We start from the raw sequence: 10,543 nt of genomic DNA on the forward strand, positions 1-10,543 counted from the left end.
GGACAATGGGGGTGAGCTCGCGGACTGGGTAGAGACCCGGTGCGAGCAGCGGGATAGCCTCCTCCAGGAACGAGGGGAGGGAGTATGCCCCCTTGAGGCGAGTCACGACCAGGTGAGTTCGGTCGTGTCGAGCGAGGTCGAGGGGAGGAGTGCTGCGAACGGTTGCACGGAGAGCTTGGGGGGTATAGAGGCCCCGGAGACCCTTGTGGCGACACAAATCCCCAGTGTGGTTGTCCCTGTGTGTGTGGTGAAGGTGTGAGTGCGTCCCCGTGTGTGGAAGCGACCCCGTGTGTGAGTGGTGTGGTGGCGATGGTGCCAGGGTACGTGCTTCCCAGCACGCCGTGTGTGGGTGAGGCACCGTGTGTGAGTGAGGCCGTGTGTGTGGATGAAACGGCCAGTGTGGATGAGGCACCGCGGGTGAGTGCCCCCGCGTGTGTGAGTGAGGGACGGTGTGTGGATGAGGCACCGCGGGTGAGTGCCCCCGCGTGTGTGAGTGAGGGACGGTGTGTGGATGAGGCACCGCGGGTGAGTGCCCCCGCGTGTGAGTGGTGTGGTTTGTGTGAGGGTAATGGCATGCGTGAGTGAACGGCCGAATGCAAGGGAGACCGTGTGTGTGAGAGAGCGGTATGTAAGGGAGATGTCGGTGGGCATGTGTGAACATGCAGCCGCGTCTCCCGGGGTGAATGTGATGGAATGGACTGTGAGCGTCGTAACACGTGGGAGTGCTGAAATGAGAGCGAGAGAAGAACCTTCAGAGTTTAGGCTATATTCCATTTGATTGGAGCCGCTTCTGTGGGCACACCGAGGAATACAGGTTCAGCTAGGAGTACATAAGCAGTAACGTATACATGTGCGATTTATCATTGCAGACTAAATCCGCGTAAGCACGGAGTTCGATATAATCTCCATTCTCACCAGTCAATGAGCACCTTCAGTTAACGAGCATCAAGTGAACAGCCGATGTAAATGGCAATGCCCCGGGGACAACCACTCGTGCCGCAGAGACCTCCCCTTATACGCGAGACGCACAACATGTGATCCCGCGTCATGTCCCTCAATTCACCTCAATTCACCACATTCTCCGCACCTTTAAAATGCAACTAGGGGCCCATCTTACACACCATGATTGCTTTAGCACTATAGGAGTATACATTTCAAGCAACGCGGACTAATAGGTCTACAGAAGCATACATGCCAAGCAGTGATTATTTTGAGTTGTAGGAGCATGGAAATGAGCATCGATATATGATATAATGAGCATATGGGAGCATGAGCAGCGAGAATGCCGATAATCCCCTTTACAGATTGAGTCGTCGAGGGGGCCTTATTCGTCGACCTCTCCAGGAGTAAATGGCAGTTTCACTTGAGGGAGACTCCCGATCCTCTTGGTGAGCCTCGACTTGTGCCGGGGATGACACCTCGATCGCTCTCGGGTGGAACGCGGCAGCCCCCTCGCCCGGCGGAGTTCCTGGGGGGAAAATGTCAGAAGGAGGAGTGCCAGAAGGTGGTGTACCTGCGGGAGGAGTACCTGAGGGAGCCAGATGGCGAACCGACACAGTGGTCTCCCTGCCATCCGGGAGCCTGACATGAGCATACTCTGGATTAGTGTCAATGAGTTCGACCCCCTCCACCAGGGGGTTCATACTTGCTTTGTCGGACCGGGCGTTTCATGAACACTGTACCGGGATGGGTCAGCCAGTTGGGCACCGTTTGACCGTCAACATAACGTCGCTGGTGAGTAAACATTCGTTCGTGAGGAGTTGCATTGGTGGACGTGCAGAGCAAAGAGCGTATGGAATTCAGAGCGTCGAGAAGGGTAACCTCCCACCGCTCGGGGCCCAGTCCTCTCAATTTCAGCGCCAGAGTTACGGCTTTCCAAATAACTCCATTATACCTTTCCACCTGCCCGTTTCCCTGTGGGTTGTAACCCGTCGTTCGACTAGTTGCTATGCCGAGCTCTAGTAGGAATTGTTTTAGCCCGGCCGACATGAAACACGGCCCTCTGTCTGAATGTATGTACGAAGGTTTCCCAAACATAGCGAAGAGGTCAGAGAGACATCTCACGACAGTGCCCGAGGTCATATCTGAGCACGGAAATGCGAAAGGGAACCTTGAATATTCATCAACAACGGTGAATATGTATCTGTTGTCTGTCTCGGTCGGCAGGGGCCCTTTGAAGTCGATGTTTAGTCTCTCGAAGGGGGAAGTGGCCTTGATCAGTCTGCCAGATGCCGCGCCAAAGAATCTGGGTTTTAGTTCAGCACAAACAGGGCATGAAGCATTCATTTGTTTAATATCTTCAACAGAATAGGGAAGATTTTGTCTGCGCACGAAATGTGCCATCCTGGTTACCCCTGGGTGGCAGAGAGACACGTGTAGGTCTTGCAAAGCCTGACTGATTGTTGCTGAACTGTAGACCCGAGAGAAGGTATCTGCAGCAGGGTTTTCCTTCCCGGGCCGGTAAACAATGTCGTAACTGTAGCAAGCTAGGTCTATCCGCCATCTCATAATTTTTTCATTCTTAATTTTCCCGTTATTTTTCCCATCAAACATGAATGCCACGGATCGTTGGTCCGTAACGAGCGTGAAGTGGTTTCCCAGTAAATAATGTCTCCATTTCCGCAGCGCTTCGACGATGGCATACGCTTCCTTCTCTATCGCTGAGTGTCTCTGCTCGCTTCTAGAGAGAGTTCTCGAGAAGAACGCCACCGGCCGCCCAGACTGATTAAGTGTAGCAGCTATGGCGTGATTTGAAGCGTCGGTTTCCACCACGAAGGGCACCGAGCTGTCGATCGATAAAACCACGGACTTACTGATATCATCCTTGAGGTTGTGGAAAGCTCTTACAACAGCGGCATCTGGTGGAAAGTATTTGCAATGCACTAGGGGATGTATTTTCTCGGAGTATTGCGAAATCCATCTCGCATAGTAAGCGAACATCCCGATCACCCGGCGCATTGTCTGCAAGTCCTGAGGTGGTGGAAGCTCACGGAGCGGGCGCAATCGTTCAGGATCAGGCTTAATTGTGCCGTCGGCTATCGTGTAGCCGAGAAGGTCAATTGACCTTGCCGAGAATACGCATTTCTCGTAGTTGAGAGTCAGATTATATTTTCTAGCAATGCTCAAGAATCTGTCTAGATTCCTATCATGTTCCCCCTGATCCCTACCGCACACTGTGACATTATCCACGTAAACAAAAGTGTCTTTGAGGTTTTCATCTGAGATGATGTCATCCATAACCCGTTGGAAGCAAGCTACCCCATTCGTGACACCGAAAGGTATCCTCCTGAATTGGTAGAGGCGCCTCCCTGCCTGGAATGCGGTGTAAGGTTTGTCTTCCTCTCGGATGGGAATTTGGTGATAGGCGCTTCGCAAGTCGATGGTACTGAATACCTTATAATTGGCCACGCGTTCGACCATCTCGTCTATGCGCGGCAGGGGGTAGGCATCGAGTTGGGTAAAGCGATTGACCGTTTGGGAATAATCGACAACCATTCGTTTCTTATGGTTCTGACTGCTGGTTACTAACACCTGTGCGCGCCATGGCGAGTCGCTCGGTTCTATAATTCCTTCTTCCAGTAATCGCTTGGTTTCTGAAGTGATGAAATTCATGTCAGCAGAGGTATATCGCCGCGATTTAATCACTATCGGTTTGCAGACCGGCGACAAGTTAGCGAACAGCTGGGGGGACGTCACCTCCGCGGTGGTCAACGCATTTAAAATTAGACGAGGCTTGCTTCCTCCAAAGGGTATTTCGACGCTCGTGTGCTGCTTGAGGACATTATGACCCAGAATTACGTCTGCGCACAAATCACGAAGCACCAGTACCCTTACATCCCGATGCGTGTACCCTTTTACGTCCAATTCCACATTGCAGTACCCTCGTACGCGGGATTGTAGTGAGGTGGCGGCCATGCATACCGTATTGTCAGTCGGGTGGATTACCCATTTCCTGCCCTTCACTAGCGAGCTGTTGACGAAACTTTCAGAGCTACCGGTATCAATCAGTGCCTCAGCCATTTGCCCGTTAATTCGTACGTTGATGATAGCCTTGGATAGATTCCACGGGGAGGCTGCAGTTAATTTATTTTGCGAGTAGAGAGCCGCAGAAGTGGGTTTATTTCTCCTTCGAGTAGATTTACATACCCTGGCATAATGCCCTTTCTTGTCGCAATTCATGCATGTGGCATCTCTGGCGGGACTTTTTTTTCTGCTCTGGGCCGAAGCAGCATCCGGAGAGATGAAGCTCAACATCTCGTATCCGGCCACAGGCTGCCAGAAGCTCATCGAGGTGGACGATGATCGGAAACTACGGAGCTTCTACGAGAAACGCATCGCGGCCGAAGTGTTGGCTGATTGTTTGGGGGATGAATGGAAGGGATACATTGTGCGGATCAGCGGAGGAAATGACAAGCAGGGGTTCCCTATGAAGCAGGGGGTGTTGACCAATGGTCGTGTCCGCCTCCTCCTCAGCTATCGTCATTCCTGCTATCGGCCACGGCGCAAGGGTGAACGTAGGCGCAAGTCTGTTCGTGGGTGCATCGTCGATGCCAATCTCAGTGTCCTCAACTTGGTTATTGTACGCAAGGGTGAGCATGACATCCCGGGCCTGACCGACACCACTGTCCCACGGCGCCTTGGCCCGAAACGAGCGAGCAAGATTCGCAAACTGTTCAACCTGTCGAAGGAAGATGATGTGCGTCAATATGTGGTCTGACGACCCATCATCCGTGAAGGTAAGAAGCCTCGCTCCAAAGCACCCAAGATCCAGCGACTGGTCACTCCTCAGGTACTGCAGCACAAACGTCGCCGCATCGCACTCAAGAAACGCCGCTTCCTTAAGAGCAAGGAGGAGAAGGCAGAATACGCACGCTTGCTTGCCAAACGCATGAAGGAAGCGAGGGAGAAGCGTCACGAGCAAATTGCAAAGCGCCGCCGACTGTCATCTCTCCGTGCCTCGAAATCAAAGTCTGAGACGAGTGGAAAGTAAATGTTATTTTATGTTGTATCTGGCAGCATGTCCTGCCCGATTGCATTTGCTCATTAAAATTCACATAAATGGAATAAATTGAAATGAGAGCGAGAGAAGAACCTTCAGAGTTTAGGCTATATTCCATTTGATTGGAGCCGCTTCTGTGGGCACACCGGGGAATACAGGTTCAGCTAGGAGTACATAAGCAGTAACGTATACATGTGCGATTAATCATTGCAGACTAAATCCGCGTAAGCACGGAGTTCGATATAATCTCCATTCTCACCAGTCAATGAGAACCTTCAGTTAACGAGCATCAAGTGAACAGCCGATGTAAATGGCAATGCCCCGGGGACAACCACTCGTGCCGCGGAGACCTCCCCTTATACGCGAGACGCACAACATGTGATCCCGCGTCATGTCCCTCAATTCACCTCAATTCACCACAAGTGCGTGTGTGGAATGGCGACGACGGCGACATGTGATGAAAGAAAGCCGAGTAGTGGCTGTAGTTGTTTCGGGGACCGTGCCGGGTTCACCCAGCAGTGAGCACGAGGTCCGTGCTGTGCAACGCACGAGGCCCGCACGTGCTCGCTTGCGAGAGTGAAGTCCAGGTCCGGAAACGCCAGCGGTGGATTTGCCGATCCCGCGGACGGACAAAGTTTAGGCAGGATTTCGGATTTGGACCGGACGAGTTCTCCACGCGATCGTGTGTGTTAAGCTCCAACGGGCAAAGCACATGTGTTCGCGTGGGGAACCCCTCGAGACGTGGGGCTTGTTTTTTATGCGCACGGTGACGTCATGGCTGCACGTGGGGTTGGAATCCGGCAGGAGGGTATCCCTGCCGGATAGTACCGTCCAAGAAGGGACGAGGAACACGTGCAGCTGCATGACGTCACGGGCAGGTGTAAAGTGCGCGAGTTGCCGCGCTGGTGCTGCGCATGAAAAGAAAAAAAAAAAAGCAAGCCTCACTTTCGGGTGCACAGGATTCCTGGGCAAGGGGTGGAAGACCCCCTTGACCCAGGGGCACAGGATGGAAACTAGTTAGGGGGAAGGGTTAGCTTAGTTAGACCGACTCCATGGGGCAGGGGTAAGTCCTCATGGAGTCCGTGGAATGGATTAGGTAGAGGGATTTAGTGAGCTTTAGGTTGGGAAATTGATTTTTGGGACATTTGAGGACAGTGACAGACTTGTGGATGTGTAGAGGGGACGTAGCTTAGCTACGTAGTGTTAAAAGGAACGTGCCATAGTGTAAGGGACGACGTGGGAGCACGAGTTAGTTAGGGGATGTAGTTAGGAGGATGGCAGAGTTCAGCGGTGTGTGTGTTGAAGAGTTGTTGAGTTGTGAGGTGAGTACATGATGAGTGAGTGAGGCCAGCGGGTCTGTGTGAGTGGAGCGAATGGGGAATGCATGGTGCGATGAGTGATTGGGGGGAGGAGTGACTCCCGCCCAAGGGACCCCGGGGTCAGTGTAGAGTGAGTTAGGGGGTTAGTCAAATTTACAAAATGGAAGTCGTTTTGTTGTTGGTGTGAATGTAGGCTCGAAACCCATTTGGAGGGGTGCAGGAGCCCTGTTGACGGGCTTGGGAGCATGGCTGCGAAAGGCGAGTATCGCTGAGTGGGTACCCCGGGCACCAGGCTAGTCGGCTGCGGTAGGCCAAGGACCCATGGGGGGCCGGGATAGAGTAGTGGGCACGGGTGCGCCTGCTTGGTGCGGGGGCCCGGGGCGCCATTAGCCGCGTGGGCAGTGTTGTGGGCATGGGTGACCCTCGGAAAGGGGCCTGGGAAGCCAGCCTGCCACGTGTGCATTTCAGGGGAGGTGCCATGGGGGGCACTCCCCGGTGTTAGGGAGCTGGTAGACTCGGAGGCAGTGTAGTGCCCGGGGGTGCCATCGTCGGAGAATCGGCAGAGGGTCGTGCCTGCCAAAGGGAGCCACGTGTCCCAGCCAGGAGACCGTGTGAGGGCACGGAGAGAAAATTGGGGGGCGAGGCCCGAAATTGTGAGGACACCAACACAGGCGACGGGAATCTGGGTTGTTAGAACCAATAGTTTAAGCGAGAGGCGCTTGTTGAAAGCCCCGGGGTAGTTTAACAGTTAAATGGATAGGGTAGATTAGGAAGTGTACCCTCCGCACCATCCATCCCCTCGCTCTCGTTGTGGGCCGCTGGACCCACTTTGGTTATAGATCGCTGAACTCTGGGGAGGCCATTCTGAGGCTTCGTTGGGCCTCGACACAGGACGTTAGCTCTCCCTTGTTCCCCTCCGGGAAGGGAACGTAGGGGTTGGGAGTAGGCTAGGTGACAGGATAGGTTAGCCGAACAAAGACGATAAAGGGGGTTAGGGGACGATTTATAGTGGGGAAGTAAAAATAAAAACAACAAAAAAATAAGTTGGGGCTAAATTGGGGTTTGACAAATTAAGGGAATGGGTATGTACAGTGACAGGCAAAGGCGATAGGTGGGAGGGAGACAGGCAGGTAGGTCCGAGCCCGCCTTCCAAGTGGCCAGCACCACCGCACTCCCTCCACCAACCTCCACTGAACGGCAAAGGCTGGCCAGCTTCATCTGCTGGCTGCGTTGCTGCAAGGCAAAGGCCGGCCAACTTCATCGGCAGCTGTTGTTTTGCTGCGAGGCCTGTGCCGGCTGGATCGTCTGCAGCTGCTGTGCTGCAAGGCCTGTGCCGGCCCACTTCATCTGCCGGCTGGCTGTTTTTTCTTCAAGGCCTGTGCCGGCCAGTTCATCTGCCGGCTGTGTTTGCCTGCGGCGGCCTTCTTCTGCGGGCTGTGTTTGCCTGCTGCCTTTGCCATGCCATGCCCACTGCCCAGGTTCACCAGCCCCATTCAATTTTGCTTTGCCCCCCCCCCTGTTCATTTCCATGTGCGCCAGGATCCGCAAGGCAACAGTTTGCAAGCTGCGAGAACTGCCCTGTTGGCAGCTACAACACGGGCCTGCAGTGGCGGCCCGTGCACCATGTTTGCGTCCATCCATTCACCCATCCATTTGTAGTGTTCATTGCGTGTGCCACTTGAGCTGGCACGGAGACTGCATTTGTGCAGCCCATGCACCGTTGTGGTTCACTAAGTTCAGTTCAAACCATTCATCCATCCATTCGTTGTGTTCATTGCGTGTGCCACTTGAGCTGGCACGGAGACTGCATTTGTGCAGCCCATGCACCGTTGTGGTTCACTGAGTTCAATTCAAACCATCCATCCATCCATTCGTTGTGTTCATTGCGTGTGCCACTTGAGCTGGCACGGAGACTGCGTTTGTGCAGCCCATGCACCGTTGTGGTTCACTGTGTTCAGTTCAAAAAGGAAGGCCTTGGACTGCGTGTGAGCAGCCAGCCACGTTCCCTGTCACCTGCATTGTTTTGAGCCAGAGACTGCATGCGAGCAGCCTGGCTCCCTGCTAACTGCTTTTCTTTTGCAGAGTTCAGTGATCCTGGGCCATGGTTTAGTGTAAAATTTTTAAGTTAAGGTTAAGATGTACTGTAAATATGAGTGCGCCCCCGGCATGTTTGTCTTAGCGCCGGCAATTTTATTTAAGTCGTCCGTGTGAGTGAGTTTGTTTAGGTAGTTACTCAGCCCTTAGGTTTTTTATTTTGGGGACACGAATACCATGAATGTCGCACTCAGGGATCCGTAGGTAAAATGTACGAGGGGAAAACTACACATGATGGCACACGAAAATTTGACGACTCGGGACGAGTCTGTAAAAAGGGGAGGGGGTAGTGTTGTGGTTGACCAAATTCGCAAACCACCATTCAGGTCCCTTAGGTGAGATATCTCGGTAAGTATATGTGTAGTTAGGCCCAAACCCGTTGTCTAGAGGGAATAAATGTCATTCATGAGGGCTGTGACTCTTCAGGATAGCCGTTTTTCTTTTACTATCTTTATTTTGGACCAACCGCCATTATTACCACCACCAACCACGTCTCAACAGCCATCACAACAACAACCACCAACCACAACGCCGCTTCACCGCAACCGCCACGACCTTTACCGTCACAACTCGCCACCATCGCATCACCGTCATCTCGCGCCACTCGTGGGCACCGATGCTGGACTCGTGTAGAGCGCGCACCGAGCAGCGTGTTCAAAAGCATCGCGGATTTTCCGCAGAAAAACGGATCAAAAACGACTCACGCCCACTTTTGTTCCGTCCAATCGGTGAGCGAGGGGCGATTTGGCCCCGCCTCCAGGGCATTGGAGGGCGGTCGCTATATGCAAATTCATGGATCAAAAAGCATTCACGCCCACTTTTCCTTGGGCCAATGGGGAGCGAGGTGAAAGGTCGGAGGCAGAGGGTCAAAGATGAAGGAGCGAGGCCACGGGGGATATAAGGGGCCGCGTTCGTCAGTCGAGGCAGTTCAGTTCGCAGGAGGAAGAGTTGAGTTGGAAGCGGAGGAAGAGTTGAGTTGAAGCGTCAGTCCAGTGCAGTTGGGGGTTCGCGGAGTCGGAGTGAAGAGGACGGAGCTGTGGAGAGGCGGCGGCGGCGAAGGCGGACGAGGGGGTGCTCGCGTCGGATTCGAGGAACTGCGGAGGGAAAGGCCGGCGGCGCGACCGAGGTCGTGGTGGAGACGCTCGTCGCGGGACCCAAGATTTTTGTGAAATCCTCCTTTCCCCGAGCATCAGCAACCCCCTCCTGTTTCCCCCCGCGCTGAGATAGTGCGACAAAAGGGGGCCCCCTTCCCACCCCCTACCAGACACTGTCCGCGAGGCCCGCGGAGTTGAGGCACCACCGCCGCTCCGCGTCTCATCATCAGACGGGTAGGCCCGACACGGTCTCGGCCCCAGGCCCGCCTACCCCCTCATCGTGGAGGGTGGTTCTCTTTTCTTTTGCTTTGGGAATGTGTGTTGTCGGCGCCGTCTGTGAAGTAAAATTGTATAAGTGTTGCCGAGTGCCTGGTAGTCGGATAGATCTGCATTGTCGCATTTGCTTTTTGTCTTCTTCTTTTCCATGTGCTTTTGGTGGAATTGTATATGTGTGCTTTACGTTCATCGCGAAATAAATGTGCTTATTATTGAACTGTTTTCCCGCTTCGCTTCGTCATTTCTTTCATTGAATCCTCATCTTGCTTCACGTGAAGGGTTGGTAGTGGGCTGAATAAGCCCGATAATTAATCGAACCGTCGAGGCCGACGATAACACCGCTCGGTTATCCCGATAGTACGGAACGGGTCACTTAAGTGGCCCGTGTCCGAAGTCGACCTGCGGCGAGGTGCGATCGCCCGGTCTACCCTCCGTGTGGGTACTTAGGTAGGTCGAATTTGGCGAGCAACCCTATCCCACGCGGGGGCCGATTGGCTCGATCGCGGTGAGACCGAAAGGTCCACCCGTGACTGGTTCCCGGCGTTAGTCCGAGAGGGTCACGACTGGATTGTCCGTCCGGTGGGCGACGTGCCGCGATTCGAGTTACGTGGCCGTTCGCACGCCGGTGGGCGCGAATCCGCGACAATACACATTGTTGTTAGGGCTGGCACTGGTGCAGTCAGACGGGCCCACTGGAGGAGTGTCTGATGGATGGAACCTTAGACTAAAAGATTATTTTTTTGGAGTAATACCACATGCTG

At 53.8% G+C, this 10,543-nt stretch overlaps 1 pseudogene; it reads left to right on the forward strand.

Annotated features, from left to right (window-relative positions):
- The first annotated feature begins 4,207 nt into the window (after positions 1 to 4,207).
- Positions 4,208 to 5,074, forward strand: LOC147033962 (small ribosomal subunit protein eS6 pseudogene; annotated as a pseudogene).
- The last annotated feature ends 5,469 nt before the right edge of the window (positions 5,075 to 10,543 follow it).

Source organism: Eptatretus burgeri, chromosome 1 (assembly GCF_056783735.1).
Source record: "Eptatretus burgeri isolate ZD-2024b chromosome 1, Ebu_testis_v1, whole genome shotgun sequence".
Taxonomy (NCBI): Eukaryota; Metazoa; Chordata; class Myxini; order Myxiniformes; family Myxinidae; genus Eptatretus; species Eptatretus burgeri.